The sequence below is a fragment of the Xyrauchen texanus genome, chromosome 10 (assembly GCF_025860055.1).
Source record: "Xyrauchen texanus isolate HMW12.3.18 chromosome 10, RBS_HiC_50CHRs, whole genome shotgun sequence".
NCBI lineage: Eukaryota > Metazoa > Chordata > Actinopteri > Cypriniformes > Catostomidae > Xyrauchen > Xyrauchen texanus.
Window position 1 is genome coordinate 7315022 of NC_068285.1, and position 17113 is coordinate 7332134.

General features: G+C 42.3%; 1 protein-coding gene and 1 pseudogene across 1 annotated transcript in view; one reads left to right on the plus strand and one right to left on the minus strand.

Annotated features, from left to right (window-relative positions):
• Nucleotides 1-17113, minus strand: part of LOC127650380 (NACHT, LRR and PYD domains-containing protein 3-like) — a 1539373-nt gene that overhangs the window by 978196 nt on the left and 544064 nt on the right. The gene's annotated exons all lie outside the window — the stretch shown is intronic.
• The window catches only part of LOC127650389 (NACHT, LRR and PYD domains-containing protein 12-like), a 201273-nt pseudogene that overhangs the window by 84728 nt on the left and 99432 nt on the right, over nt 1-17113 (plus strand).

A 17113-nucleotide genomic window follows, 5' to 3' on the forward strand; every position in this document is an offset into this window, starting at 1 on the left:
AAGTGTGTGTCACCTGGTCACTATCAGGTGAAGAAACTTTTTCATGGACAGACAGACAGACAGACAGACAGACAGGCAGACAGACAACAGCTGAAGTGTGAGGGAAGTATAGCCGTTCAGAAAAAGTTACTCAATTTATTTTAATGAGTGAACACAATCCTTAAAAAATGGCAGCAAACTGCTTTCAACAATACTTCATAACAGGCTTCTGTATCGACATCCTCTATGTAGAGCTGGTCATGTGCAATTTATTTTTCTGATGTTTTTATAGTTGACAGAACATGTTAAAACAATAATGATAAAGACATGCCAAATTACTAGAAAACTCTGAAATTCTTGTTTCTTTTTCAATTGCACTTTTCCCTCAAAATATTACCATTATTGTATTATATGCAATTTAAAATAAACCATAAACCATAAAGTCAGACTCAGACTTTTGAAAGCCGCCATGTCTCTTTGAATCTTATGTGGTTTGATCTTTGCAAAGTTACTTTCTTTGTGATCAATTTAATAAAAAAAAAAAAAAACAAGTAACTAAATCTTGTAATTAATAACAACAATAAAGTTTATTTAACTTTCAACCCATTTTGTAATTCAATAAGTGATATGAACATGTATAGTTATAAATGCTTTAGCAATTGTCATGATATGAAAATGTATATACCGTATATACTTCGTTTGTTTATTTGTAGGTTTTTACTGTCTGTAAGATTATATTTTAAATTGAAGCTGGTGTTGGTTCATATCTCATCTTTTTTATCTTGCTGCAGGTTAAGTGATTGTGGTGTCACAGTTGAAGGTTGTGCTGCTCTGACTTCAGCTCTGAGATCAAACCCCTCACACCTGAAAGAACTGGATCTGTCTGATAATAAACTAAGAGATTCAGGAGTGAAGCTGCTCTCTGATGTACTGAAGAATCCTCACTGTAAACTGGAGAAACTGTGGTAAGACTTCACAAAACTCTCAAATCCTTCTTCACTCTCCTTCTGCAGTAAATAATAATGATTTAACAATAACAGAAATTGTTTTAATTAAAACAAAAACCAATTTGAAAACAGAGTTTTCTCATATAATGTTGCTTTAATTTATCAGATTGAGTCCTAATTTTACCCTAAAAAATGACAAATCTGTAATTTACTCCCCCTCATATTTGGGGAATCTTCATTGTAAACTGAAGATCATCTGAGAGTAAAATGATCTGATATTCTGACAGAAATATTTGTAAATTGTGCATAATTGCAACAACTATTAAAATAATATAGAGTTATGTGTGAACTATGTGTGTCACATGTTATTAGGAAATACTGTAGAAACTGATCTAGTCCAAATGTAAATCCAATAAACATCATCCAATAAATGATCATAAGATCAGAGAAGTCCAGAAGTTCAGTAGAGAAACAAACAAATCTAAATCAAGAACCAGAATCAGAGAACAGAGAAACCAGACAGAAAAGTCACAATTGATTCATTTACAGTATTTAAAATAAACCACATGAGCTAAAATGAAGAATTATGAAGAAAACTAAATCATGAAGAAACAAAAGGAAAAACATAAAACAAATTATTTTGTGTCTGGTTTTTAAAAATATATCTGATTTTATTAATCTTTGTTTTGATTGAATTAAAGCTTTTTCGTTGTCAGTAAAGATGGTTTGATTAAGTGTTAGCTACATTCATATTTATATATTTTTGTATCATTTTGAATTTGAGTTTCTTTACACATTTGAAACACAAACACACATACATTTGAAAAGATATTAAACAGACACAGGAATGGTAATATTCTCCTGTTGAACTGATGTGTGTGTTGTGAACTGAGAGAGTGAAGAGTGTGTCATTGTTCTCTGCAGGTTAAGTGATTGTGATGTCACAGATGAAGGTTGTGCTGCTCTGACTTCAGCTCTGAGATCAAACCCCTCACACCTGAATTATTTGGATCTGTCTTTGAATAATCTAAGAGATTCAGGAGTGAAGATGCTCTCTGATGTTCTGAAGAATCCTCACTGTAAACTGGAGAAACTGTGGTAAGACTTCACAAAACTCTCAAATCCTCCTTCATTCTCCTTCTGCGGTAAATAATTATGATTTAACAATAACAGAAATTGTTTTAATTAAAACAAAAACAAATTTTAAAACAGAGTTTCTCATATAATGTTGCTTTAACTTATCAGATTGAGTCCTAATTTTACCGTAAAAAATTTAAAATCTGTAATACTTTACTCCCCCTCATGTTTGGAGAATCCTCACTGTAAACTGAAGATCATCTGAGAGTCACATGATCTGATATTCTGACAGAAATATTTTTAAATTGTGCTTAATTGCAACAATTCTTACAATAATATAGAGTTATGTGTGAACTCTGTGTGTCACATGTTATTAAGAAATACTATAGAAACTGATCTAGTCCAAATGTAAATCCAAAAAACATCATCCAATAAATGATCATAAGATCAGAGAAGTCCAGAAGTTCAGTAGAGAAACAAACAAATCTAAATCAAGAAACAGAGAACCGAGAAACAAGACAGAAAAGTCACAATTTAAAATAAACCACATGAGCTAAAATGAAGAATTATGAAGAAAACTAAATCATGAAGAAACAGAAGGAAAAACATAAAACAAATTATTTTGTGTCTGATTTTTAAAAAGATATCTGATTTTATTAATCTTTGTTTTGATTGAATTAAAGCTTTTTCGTTGTCAGTAAAAATGGTTGATTAAGTGTTAGCTACATTCAATATTGAATTGATGTTTCTTTACACATTTGAAACACAAACACACATACATTTGAAAGAATATTAAACAGACACAGAAATGGTAATATTCTCCTGTTGAACTGATGTGTGTGTTGTGAACTGAGAGAGTGAAGAGTGTGTCATTGTTCTCTGCAGGTTAAGTGATTGTGATGTCACAGATGAAGGTTGTGCTGCTCTGACTTCAGCACTGAGATCAAACCCCTCACACCTGAGAGAACTGTATCTGTCTGGGAATAAACTAAGAGATTCAGGAGTGAAGCTGCTCTCTGATGTACTGAAGAATCCTCACTGTAAACTGGAGATACTGAAGTAAGACTTCACAAAACTCTCAAATCCTCCTTCATTCTCCTTCTGCAGTAAATAATAATGATTTAACAATAACAGAAATTGTTTTAATAAAAACAAAAACAAATTTGATAACAGAGTTTTCTCATATAATGTTGCTTTATCTTATCAGATTGAGTCCTAATTTTACCCTAAAAAATTTAAAATCTGTAATACTTTACTCCCCCTCATGTTTGGAGAATCCTCACTGTAAACAATAGGTTACTCACGTAACCCCGGTTCTCTGAAACATCGAGTGGAGAGATCCACCTATGGGAAGGGCATCCGTACCTGACCTCTGCAGAAGCATCCAATTGCACCAAGTCTGGCTAGACAGACAGAAGCGTGTGTCCTATGCTCGGTAAGGTCCCGCCCCTTACCTAAGGGCATATAACAATCTGCACGCGCTGCTGCTCCTCAGTAAGAATATTCGCTTCTCGTGCAGCAAGCGGGGCAAGCTTGGTGGATCTCTCCACTCGATGTTTCAGAGAACCGGGGTTACGTGAGTAACCTATTGTTCTCTTTCATCATCTCGTGTTCGAGATCCACCTATGGGAGACATGGACAGCTCCCCGATTGCCCAATACACTCACAGTGAGGTCCTGCAAGCCAGAAAAGGGAACGGTCGCCCCAAGGAGGCGGTGCTTGACACGTCCCGTAATTACACACATGGCAACCCTGAAGCACACAAGTGAGAACTGTGTACTGGCAGAGCTGAAGAAACATGTTAGTGGCACAAACATAAATATCAGCCCAGCAGCACCCAGTAAAGACAACACCCAGCAGGAATGTTAATGCATGCTCGGTGACATGAATGTGTACAGCCAACCGGCCCATTACCCCTTTTTCCCTACTTCATATATGTATATATATATATATATATATATATATATATATATATATATATATATATATAAAATATATTACATATATAAAGAAAAAGGAACCAACAGGGGAGGGGCTATGAAGAACCCACCCCCAGGACAGAATGAGCTACCGGGGTCCTGGTTACATCCAGTCGGTAGTAACGTACAAAAGTATGGGGAGAAGCCCAGCTGGCAGCAGAACAGATGTCCTGCAATGAAACTCCCCTGAACAGAGCCCAAGAGGCGGCCATGCCCCTCGTTGAGTGGGCTCTGATGCCTTCTGGAGGCAGCACTCCTGAAGATTCATAAGCCAAAATTATAGCTTCCACAAGCCAATGTGAGAGGCGTTGCTTAGAAATGGGATTCCCCGAGTGAGGAGGAGCCCAAGAGATAAAGAGCTGATTGCTCTTCCGAAAAGCACTGGTCCTATCCAAGTAAGCCCGCAGGACACGGACCGGACACAGACCATTCAGCCTCTGATCCTCTTCAGATGAAAAAGGAGGAGGGTGAAAAGCGGAAAGCTCCATTACCTCACACGAGAATGCTGGGAAGCATTTCGGCATAAAGGCCGGGTTAGGCTTAAGAAAAACCTTATCTCCACTAAGAGAGAATTTAGTGCACGAGGAATGAACAGAGAGTGCATGTAGGTCACTGACACGTTTAGCTGATGCTAAGGCCAGGAGCAACGCTGTCTTAAAAGACAGAATTTTCAGGGAAACGCCTCCCAGGGGCTCAAAAGGTGGCTGACATAAAGCCTCCAGCACCATGGAGAGGTCCCATTCAGGGACAGTCCTTCTAGTAACTGGGAGAGAACGGCGGGCACCCTTCATAAATCTACGAATGAGGGGGTGCTGCCCTGCCGTTAAGCCATCAAACCCAACATGACAAGCGGAAATAGCTGCCAGGTAGACCTTAATAGTGGAAAAAGTCCTGCCTTTATCCATAAGGTCTTGTAAAAAACATAAAATATCAGAGACTGAACACTGATATGATGTTGAACCACGCTCATCACACCACCCTTCAAACACTTGCCACTTACAGTCATATAGGGACCTTGTGGAGGAAGCCCTAGCGTTCTGTATAGTTGCAACCACCCGTGGGGGAGCCCCATCGAGCTTAAGTTTGTCCTCTCACGGGCCAAGCCCACAGAGCCACCCTGTCCGGGTGTGGGTGATATATTTCCCCGTTCGCCTGAGACAGCAGGTCTGTGCGAAGAGGGAGGGGCCACGGTTGGGCATGCAGAAGAGGAATTATCTCTGCCAACCATGGTGCCTTGGGCCACCTGGGTGCTATCAAAATTAGGGACAGGCCCTGCTCTCTCACCCTGGCCAGGGTAGGAATTAACAGGCACAGGGGGAAACGCGTAGAGCAGCACTTTGGGCCACGGGTGGGCAAGTGCGTCCACGCCGAGGGGCGCGTCCTCGTCCTTTAGCGAGAAGAACATAGGACAGTGGGAGTTTTCGCGCGAGGCGAAGAGATCTACGTTCGCCTTCCCGAATTTCTCCCACAACATGCCCACTATCTGGGGGTGGAGTCGCCAGTCTCCGTAGAGCGGGTTCCCCCTCGACAGAAGGTCCGCGCCCCTGTTCAGGACACCTGGAACATGGGTTGCGCGTAACGACAGGAAGTGCCGCCTGCTCCACACCAAAAGCCTGTGAGCTAGGGCATGAAGCTTGGGCGAGCGCATGCCGCCCTGGCGATTGATGTGTGCCACTGCAGTGGTATTGTCGCAGCGAACGAGCACATGATGCCCCTGCAGACGGGGAAGAAAATGATTCAGAGCTTTCCATACGGTCATGAGCTCCAGATAATTTATGTGGGCTGAACGAAGTTCGCTCGGCCACGAACCGTTCACCGTCCTGCCCTCCTGAGTGGCTCCCCAGCCTGTTAAGGACGCGTCTGTCGTTACCACTTTTCGCAACATAACAGCCCCGAGAGGGGTCCCATGTGCGTACATGTCTGCACTCCTCCAGTGGCGCAAGGCTGCTGTGCACGAGCGCGTCACTGTGACAGAGCGGCAGAGGTCGCGTAATGGGCTGAAGTGGAGGGATAAAACCCACTTCATGAATGCCCTCATACGCAGAAGGCCCAAAGGCAAAACTTGAATAGCTGATGCCATAAGACCCTGTAATCTGAGACACTTGCGATATGGCACATTCGTCCCCTCCTTGAATTGTGATAGACAATTCATTAGAGAGCGAACGCGTTCTTGTGAAAGGCGCGCGCGCATTGAGATTGAATTCAGCTCCAGACCCAGGAATATAACACTCTGGGCAGGTGTGAAATTGCTCTTGCTCACATTCACTCTGAACCCGAGTGATGTGATGTGCGTGAGCACACGGCGAGTGTCTTGCACCACCTCTTCCCTGGAATTGGCTATGATTAACCAATCGTCTATGTATGTTAGGATCCTGAGACCCGTTATTCTCAGCGGCGCTAAGCCCGCTTCCGCACATAGACAGAACACCCTCGGACTCAGCGAGAGGCCGAAAGGGAGGACTGTGAATTCGTAGCATATGCCCTGATAGGCAAAGCGAAGAAATTTCCTGTGCGGGGCGTACATATTGATGTGGAAAAGGCATCTTTCAGATCGACTGATGTGAACCAGTCGTTCTGATGAATTGAGCGCGCGAGTGTGCCGTGTGTTAACATTCTGAAATTGTATTTCCTCAAATGTTTGTTTAACACTCTGAGATCCATAATAGGACGGAGAGAGCCGTCCTTCTTTGGAACTAGGAAATAACGGGAGTAAAACCCCTGATTGCATTGATCTCGGGGTACTACTTGAATCGCCCCCTTCACGAGGAGGGAGGAAATTTCTTCTTTCAGAATGTGTGCAGCGCTCTTTTCTGTGTGAGAAAAGATAACGCCGCCGAAAGGTGGAGGTCTCCTGGCAAACTGGAGCCTGTACCCTTTCGTTATGGTTCGAATCACCCACTCGGGAGCCGACACAGCCTGCCAAGCTGTTGTGTGGCTCGCAAGTGAGCCCACCTGAGCCGGGGAAGCGCTTATTGCTGCGTTTATGCCCGAGTTGCTCATTTGAAATACAATGGCGCCATCTAGTGGACAACATAGGGGCGACATAAGGGGTTGTGGAGAGATGTTCTCTCTCTGTGCTGGATTTTTGTGATTTTTTGTGTTCTTTTTCTTTTTTGAAACACTTGGGCCGAAGCCTTTATTGAGTGTGTGGGAGAGATGTAATAGGGGCTGTGTGGTGACACTGCTCTCATACTGTTTCTCACTGTAAACACTTCCAGCACATGGAAGTTCCCTGATATGGGCTGAACAGGGGAACACACATGGTTCTGAACCGAACACACAGGGTGGGCACCCACTGGTAGGGGGGCTGACCCCACCGAGTGAAACCCTCCTTTTCTTGAGAACTTGGAGGGTCGAACAAGAGTCCGGGGGCTGGTGGCCCGAGAACGTGGACTCAAAGCCCCCTGAGGCCATGGATCAGGCCGGCCGCTTCCGTTTAGAATCGGAGGGGGTAGAGTGGGGGTTTCTTGGCCGCAGCCGCGGCGAAAGACATTCTACCCCAAGGCTTAGCAGAAGGCGGGTTACCCTGCTGATGAGGTGGCTTATTCCGAGGCTTTGCCTTACCGGGGTAATGGAAAGGACGCCCCGAAGCAGGAGGGTTGGGTGGTCGCGCGGGTGGTGCCTGGCGCGGTGCCGCTCTCCTCGGGAGGCATAATTTTAGCGCTTCGTCCTCCTTCCTCTTGTCGTCGCAACGCTGTTGCATTAAAGCGACGGCAGGGCCAAATAGAGCCTGGCCAGGCTCTACAGGGGCACCCGCAATGCGCCGTTTCTCACTGTCAGGGAGGCCCGACAAGTTAAGCCAAAGAGCACGTTCTCCAGCCACTGAGAACGCCATAGAGCGCCCGCAGGCTTGGACGGCCTGACGGGCATTACGGAGAACAAGGTCATTCACCGTAACAATCTCCTTCCACAGAGAGGGTGTGGGGGTCCCTTTTTCCAATTGTTGCCCCATATCGACCAGGAGTTCAGCCTGGTATGCAGACAGAAGAGAGGAGACATTGAGGGCTCTGACGGCCAAGGCCGAGGCTTTGTAAGAGGCCTGGTGTATAGAGGCAGAAAACCGGTCCATTTTGTTCGGGAGAACAGGTTTGGGGGGCAAGTAGACCACCTTGAGATGGATTAAGGTGTCTGGCGACAGAGGGCTCGATGGTGGGGGTCACCCATCCCAAGGGCCGTCATGTCCTTTACTTCAAGGCCCGCGAGACCGTGTTTTAGGTCCAGCGGGTCCCCCCAAAAGTACCTCATATGCTTTGCGCATGCAGGAAGGACGGGGAGAAGTTGTTTTCTCGAGCCTGGAGGGGGTCCCAGGAGTTTCCCGTCATACACGTCCCTCTCTTGGTCAGTGGCACTTTGTAAAGCTGGCCATTCGATATTGAGGCGAGCGGCCGCTCGCTCACAAACCTCGATGAGGACAGACTGGGTGAGGGCTGCAGGGGCGTTAGCCTGAGTCACAGAAGACGGGATGGCATCCTCGTCCTCCGAACCTTCAAGAAGGCCCGCATCGTCGTAGTCACCAGAACCAGCCGGCTCATTGGCGAACGAGGGGTCCACTGAGAGAATCTCCTCAGGAAATTCCGGGTTGTGTTGATCAGCCCAGCTGAGCGAGGCCGCGCCCGGAGGAAACCAGGAGCGCGTCGTCATCACCGTTACCCCCATCGGAGTCGGAGAGTTCGAGGTCGGTGCACTGGGTAGCGGCGACCTTGAGCCTCCGGCGGCGGAGTTTTTTAGGCAACGCCAGGCAGTGGCTACAGTTTTCCGGAAACTCTAGAGCCTCCTCCGCATGTTTGAGACCCATGCACACAACACATAAAGGATGGGAATCCTTGGCTGCGATGAGGGCACCGCACGCGGCCGGGCAGGCACGCGATAGGCTGCCCCCAGAGGAGGCCGTAGGCTTAGAAAATGCCATAAATGTTCGAAAACTCCGAAAAATCCTTGCGTGGAGCAGGAGAGAGAAAAGGCGGGCAGCCTGGTGGTAGTTTAGAGCGAGCTTGGGCGGCTTGCAATAAACAATAAACAGCTAAGTTGGCTGAAAAAAGGTTAATCACGTCAGGCGGAGGCTGATCTGTGCGATGTATCCTCCTGTAGACGGGTGAGTGAAAAACTCTAATTTCAACCGAGCTGAGTACAAAACAGAGGTCGCGAGAAGCGAATGTCAACTGAGGAGCAGCAGCGCGTGCAGATTGTTATATGCCCTTAGGTAAGGGGCGGGACCTTACCGAGCATAGGACACGCGCTTCTGTCTGTCTAGCCAGACTTGGTGCAATTGGATGCTTCTGCAGAGGTCAGGTACGGATGCCCTTCCCATAGGTGGATCTCGAACACGAGATGATGAAAGAGAACTGAAGATCATCTGAGAGTCACATGATCTGATATTCTGACAGAAATATTTGTAAATTGTGCATAATTGCAACAATTCTTCCAATAATATAGAGTTATGTGTGAACTCTGTGTGTCACATGTTATTAAGAAGTACTATAGAAACTGATCGTCCAAATGTAAATCCAATAAACATCATCCAATAAACGATCATAAGATCAGAGAAGTCCAGAAGTTCAGTAGAGAAACAATCAAATCTAAATCAAGAACCAGAATCAGAGAACAGAGAAACCAGACAGAAAAGTCACAGTTGATTTATTGACAGTATTTAAAATAAACCACATTAGCTAAAATGAAGAATTATGAAGAAATTGAAGGAAAAACATAAAACAAATTATTTTGTGTTTGATATTTATAAAGATATCTGATTTATTAATCTTTGTTAATTAATGTTTTGATTGAATTAAAACTTTTTCATCATCAGTAAAAATGGTTGATTAAGTGTTAGCTACATTCATATTTAGATATTGTTGTATCATTTTGAATTTGAGTTTCTTTACACATTTGAAACACAAACACACATAAATTAGAAAGAATATTAAACGGACACAGGAATGGTAATATTCTCCTGTTGAACTAATGTGTGTGTTGTGAACTGAGAGAGTGAAGAGTGTGTCATTGTTCTCTGCAGTTTGAGTGATTGTGATGTCACAGATGAAGGTTGTGCTGCTCTGACTTCAGCTCTGAGATCAAACCCCTCACACCTGAGACAACTGTATCTGTCTGGGAATAAACTAAGAGATTCAGGAATGAAGCTGCTCTCTGATGTACTGAAGAATCCTCACTGTAAACTGGAGATACTGTGGTAAGATTTCACAAAACTCTCAAATCCTCCTTCATTCTCCTTCTGCAGTAAATAACAATGATTTAACAATAACAGAAATTGTTTTAATTAAAACAAAAACAAATTTGAAAACAGAGTTTTCTCATATAATGTTGCTTTAACTTATCAGATTGAGTCCTAATTTTACCCTAAAAAATGAAAAATGTGTCATTTACTCCCCCTCATGTTTGGAGAATCCTCACAGTAAACTGAAGATCATCTGAGAGTCACATGATCTGATATTCTGACAGAAATATTTGTAAATTGTGCATAATTGCAACAATTCTTCCAATAATATAGAGTTATGTGTGAACTATGTGTCACATGTTATTAAGAAATACTATAGAAACTGATCGTCAAATGTAAATCCAAAAAACATCATCCAATAAACGATCATAAGATCAGAGAAGTCCAGAAGTTCATTAGAGAAACAAACAAATCAAAATCAAGAACCAGAATCAGAGAACAGAGAAACCAGACAGAAAAGTCATAATTGATTCATTTACAGTATTTAAAATAAACCACATGAGCTAAAATGAAGGAATTATGAAGAAATTGAAGGAAAAACATAAAACAAATTATTTTGTGTTTGATATTTAAAAAGATATTAATCTTTGTTAATTAATGTTTAGATTGAATTAAAGCTTTTTCATTGTCAGTAAAAATGGTTGATTAAGTAGCTACATTCATATTTATATATTTTTGTATCATTTTGAATTTGAGTTTCTTTACACATTTGAAACACAAACACACATACATTAGAAAGAATATTAAACAGACACAGGAATGGTAATATTCTCCTGTTGAACTGATGTGTGTGTTGTGAACTGAGAGAGTGAAGAGTGTGTCATTGTTCTCTGCAGGTTGAGATATTGTCGTGTCACAGATGAAGGTTGTGCTGCTCTGACTTCAGCTCTGAGATCAAACCCCTCACACCTGAGACAACTGAATCTGACTGATAATAAACTAAGAGATTCAGGAGTGAAGCTGCTCTCTGATGGACTGAAGAATCCTCACTGTAAACTGGAGGAACTGTGGTAAGACTTCACAAAACTCTCAAACCCTCCTTCATTCTCCTTCTGTGGTAAATAATAATGATTTAACAATAATGAAATAAAGAACATATTGAAAACAGAGTTCTGTCAGATAACAGAAGAAAATGTTGCTTTAACTTATTAGATTGAGTCCTAATTTTACCCTAAAAAATTTAAAATCTGTAATTTACTCCCTCTCATGTTTGGAGAATCCTCACTGTAAACTGAAGATCATCTGAGAGTCACATGATCTGATATTCTGACATAGGGCTGATGCGATTAGTCAACGTTATCTTCAAAAAATGTCATTGTTGAATAGTCATATTATTTCATTTAACACAAGATCATATGAAACTCTAATTCAGCTCGAGTACATGATAGAGGAGAGAAAGAAAACAGCGCACAGTCCGGACACATTACAAACTTTCCAAACAGCTTTAGCTGATGTAGATTGCAAAATATGAGGGAATTATAAAAAAAATACAATATAAGTAAATACAGAAGCAGTGTCATAATAAAATAAAGCAGAGGTGGAGCTTGTCTTCCGCTGAAGATAAACTTGCATGTCAGTGCATTTCTAAAGGCATGATCACCAACCCCCCAAACCACTTAAACTCAAACCACGCCCCACAGTCATGAAGAAACCCTCAGGAATGTTTCCATTGGTCATCTAAACCACAGTGCTGATTGGACACAGTTGTCTTTTATAAATTTGCCGGACTTTGTAAGTCATGTACTTTTATGCACCCACTGAGTGAATTGACTCTTGACCATCCGAGGAACCGGGATGCATGTTTTGTTTCCTTTTGTGCTGGTTCCACCTAGCGGTTGGAGCTTGTTTTGTTAAATAAAACTGCTTCAGAAAAGATGTGGATGAATCTTTTAGTTCCTTGTGCTTATGCCTTCTGTTGGCTGAAGTATGATTTGTGTAGTACTTTCGTGGGACATTGGAATGATTACATCATCTACTGCACTCATAACAGAACTGAACATTTGTTTGTCTGTCCGAGGAAACAAAATTGCGCAATCCGATGGCAAAGCTATCGCAGGGGCTCTCGTAGGAGTACATGGACTCTTTGAGTTTAGAGGGATCGACACCGGTTGGCACTTTCGTTAATTCACACATTTTTATTTTTTCTGTTTGTTTTGTTCAGGGAGAAGTTCAGGGTTTTATTGTTAAAAAGTGGTCTTCATAATTTTGTTTTTGGCACACAATTAATTTTTTTCTACTATATCAAAATGTCAAATGTTAATATGAGGGTGCTATCTCTCTCCACATGGAATGTGAATGGGCACCCCATAAAAAGAAGGAAGGTTATTTATTTTCTTAAACTTAAGAAATATGATAGTGTTGCTTCAAGAAAAATTTGGGAAGATATGGGGTGGACATGTTTTCTTTAGTGCTGGCTCAAGTAAGAGCAAGGGAGTCATTATATTGGTAAATAAACATCTACAATTCAAATGTCTCAAAAAATTTAAAGATAAATTAGTATGAGTCATTATTGTTTTAGCAGAAATTCAGGGACAAAGTCTGATTTTGGCTAATAATGCTGATGATCGCTGCATTTTTGTTGATCTTGAAGGGATGTTGCAAGCCGCTGGCACCCCTCATGATATAATATTGGGAGGAGACTTTAATCTTTTGATGACAGTCCTTGATCATAGTGAAGCAAAAGTGTGCATGCCCCCTAGAGCAACATTGACACTTAACACGATGTGTAAAAATCTTGGTCTTACAGATATTTGGAGACTTTTAAACCCTTCTGGTAGGGACTATACATTTTTTTCATTAGTCCATAAGATTTATTCTAGAATAGATTTTTTTAAATATCCTTTTATCATTTAATCTATTGTTAATTACTCAATAGGAAACAATTTAGTCTCAGATCACGCCCTGGTGAGTTTAAAGGTGTTGCCATATATGGAGAAAAAGAAATCATATAGTTGGCACCTTAATGTATCCCTTTTGCAAAATCCTGAATTCCAACAAATGTTAAAGACTGAAATCAATGATTTTCTGAGACCAACTGGTCCTCAGCATCCTCTGTGGCCGTGGCTTGGGAGGCATTTAAGGCAGTTCTTAGGAGTCGGATCATACAGAATGTCTCATTCATCAAAAAATCCAAAGCACGAGAACTTGTGGAGTTGGAAGGAAATATTAAAATGGCAGAGGCAGAGCTGAAGCACTTATGTCGTCTGATGGCCTCAGAAAATTTACCCAATTGAAATACAGATATAATACTATTTTGTTGCGGAAAGTGGAGTTTTGGTTATTCATATTTGGTCATACTTTGAGTCAGGGGACAAAGCAGGAAAACTTTTGGCTAGATATATAAAGCAGAAAGAGTCTTTTTCTACCATTCTCTCTAAATGTTTACCTCGACCATTGATATTAATAATGCTTTTAAAGAATTCTATTTTGATCTCTATAGTTCCACATCTTCATCCACTGATTACGATATAAGAAACTTTGTGGAACCATTAGAACTTCCTAAACTGACGATTGAGCAAAACATTTCTCTTGATTCTGAGATAATCTTGGAGGAGCTTGGTGAGGTAATTAAGGTCCTGCCTACAGGCAAGGCTCCGGGGCCGGATGGCTTTGCCGCTGAGTTTTTTTTAGATCTTATGCTACAGAACTGGCTCCACTTTTGCTAGAAGTTTATTATGGAATCATTAAAGAATGGACATCTTCCACCAACCATGACACAAGCCCGGATCAGTCTGATTCTTAAAAAGGACAAAGATCCAAGCAAGTGTAAAAGTTACTGTCCAATTTCCCTGATCCAGTTAGATGTAAAAGATTTGTCAAAAATTCTGGCTATTCGATTAAGTAAAGTATCACTTATAATATAGATCAGGTGGGGTTTATTTGGGGCCGTAGCTCTTCTGATAACATTAGGCATCTCATCAAGAGCATGTGGTCAGTAGCAAATGGTCAATCTCCAGTTGCTGCCATTTCACTTGATGCCGAAAAGGCGTTTGATATGGAAGAATGGGATTATCTTTTTAAGATTTTGGAAATATACAAGTTAGGGAATGCTTTTATTGGTTGGATTAAGCTACTTTATAGACAACCTGTACCGACGGTACAAACAAATGGATTAATTTCCAATTATTTTACTCTGGACAGGGGCACCCGGCAGGGTTGCCTTCTTTCCCCATTGTTCTGTCTTGCCCTGGAACCATTAGCAGCCATGATAAGAAAGGAAGATGATTTTCCAGGGGTGATGGTGGGAGGTGTGGCGCATAAACTTCTGCATTACACAGATTTATTCGTCTCTGACTCCACTAGATCTATGCCTTGCCTAAACAGAATTTTTAATTCCTTTTCTAAATTATCAGGACACAAAGTCAATTGGTCTAAATCCGAAGCTTTGGCTCTGACAGTGTACTGTTCAGTAACCGCTTTTCAGCCAGATGCCTTCCAGTGGCCCAAACAGGGCATTTAAGTATTTGGGAATTTTATTCCCTGCAAATTTGTCTGATCCCTTAATTAAAAGGGTTTTCGAATTAAGTGGAAAGGTGGGCTTCATTAAATGTATCATGTATCCTTTTTTTTTCTTTTTTTTTATTCCAAATATTTATGACCACTGGGTTGAGTGTTTGTGTCATATGGGTGTGTTCAGGGGAGAAGGGTTTATGTGTGTATAATTTGATTCTTCATTTTCTTGGACTTTTCGTGGATAGATCCAAGATGGCGGCGCGGTAGCACGCAGCGGCCACTCCGGATCCAAAACAGCGCTATTTTTGTTTAAAAAGCCAGACTTTTGCGGCACATTGTCATCGGAGCAACGGTGGTCGTGTCTACCATTGCCAAACACTACTAAGATATAAGACACATGCAAAAACCAAGCTGCATGATGAACTGCAGGAGGCGCTACACATATAGTGGTGGTGTAGTGGTCTAAAGCACATAACTGGTAATCTGGTAATCAGAAGGTCGCTGGTTCGATCCCCACAGCCACCACCATTGTGTCCTTGAGCAAGGCACTTAACTCTGGGGGGATTGTCCCTGTAATAAGTGCACTGTAAGTCGTTTTGGATAAAAGCGTCTGCCAAATGCATAAATGTAAATGTACTCTGTTTGCTACGGAGACCAGGCCTCCAGTCCTCGGTGTCACCTGATGCCGGTGGCCAGGGGAGAGGACATCGTAAGTGGTGTGCGAGAAAGCGGAAGTGCGGCAAGAGCCCATGCTAGGCTAAAAACAAACCCTAGGCGGCCGGCTCTCCCGTCTATCGTGCTCTCAAATGTTTGCTCCCTGGACAATAAACTGGACTACATCCGACTCCAGCAGGCAACGCAGCGTGAGTTTATAGACTGTTGCGTCTTTGTTTTCACGGAGACGTAGCTCAGCGACAGAGTTCCGGACGCCGCCATTCAGCTAGACGGGCTCGCCTCCTTTCATGCCGACAGAAATACAGCTCTCTGCGGTAAGATTTGCGGTGGTGGCTTGTGTGTTTACATCAACACGGAATGGTGCAAGAACTCTGTGCTAGTCTCTAGCTACTGTTCATCGCTGTTGGAGCTTGTGACTGTTAGATGCAGACCTTTTTATTTACCACGGGAATTCACTACTGTTTGCATAACCGGAGTTTACATTCCGCCCAGCGCTAATGCTAAGGAAGCGCTCTGTGAACTGTATGGGGCTATAAGTGAACTGTAGAACGCTCACACCGACTGTTTATTGTTATTAAAGGGGTCATGACATGAGAAACCAAATTTGCCTTGATCTTTTGGTATATAAGAGGTCTTTGTATCATTAAAACGTCCTGCAAGTTTAATATTTTAAGACGTCCTCCCCATTCTAAACGAATCATTTATTTAATCAAGCTCAAAATACAGCTCGTTCTGGATTCATGGTTAGAAGTGACATGGCGGTTAGAAGTGACGTACCAGCGTTTGCATATGACCGCCTCCAGCACAAGATAACTACGCTTTTAGCGCAAGACAACTACGCTAATTTCGTATCGCCGTGCGCCTCACAAGTGTTCAGTCGATGGACAGCGAGCTCTGACAGAGACTACTTGTGCACAGGAAAATTACGATGCCACACAGATGTGCTGTTCCTGGCTGTGGTCAAACAAAACCTCTGAATAAGCTGCCGAAAGATCCAGACGTCAGGGAAAAATGGATGCAGTTTATTTTTTGCGGACGTCCCAGTCACGGCAGTGTTAACTTAAGCGTTTGTTCTGTACATTTTAAGGATGACTGTTTTGAGAACAAATCTCAATATGATGCTGGCTTTGCCAGAAAACTGTTGCTCAAAGATAAGTCCGTGCCGACTATTCTGGGAACAACGACGACGCAAACTGTAAGTAATCTATATTTTACGCTGAATCCGCAATGTTCTGGCTGGGGGCGTCAATAATTGATACATAGGCACTGACGTTAGCCAATCATAACAGTGGGCGTTAACACTGAAGTCTTAAATGGAAAACGCCCCCAAAACAGACTGTTTGAATCAGAGGATGAGAAACAGGGTGGGAAAAGGTCATAAATCACTAGATTTTAAAAGTTTTTCTTAAAAAAAAATATATTAATACTATAATTGCACCTAAGGGAACATAATAATACAATAAAAAAACCCATGTCATGACCCCTTTAATCTCAAGACAGTGCTCCCTAAATTCCATCAGTATGTGACTTTGCAACGAGAGGGGTGAACGCACTTGATCTTGTTTACACAAACATCCCAGGCGCTTATCGGGCGGAGCCCCGCTCCCACCTCGGCTACTCAGACCACATCTCTGTTATGCTAATTCCAGCATACAGACCACTCGTCAGACGCACAAAACCGCTTCAGAAGCAGGTGAAAACCTGGCCACCAGGAGCCATCTCTGCTCTTCAGGACTGTTTTGAGTGTATTGACTGGCACATGTTCAGGGAGGCTG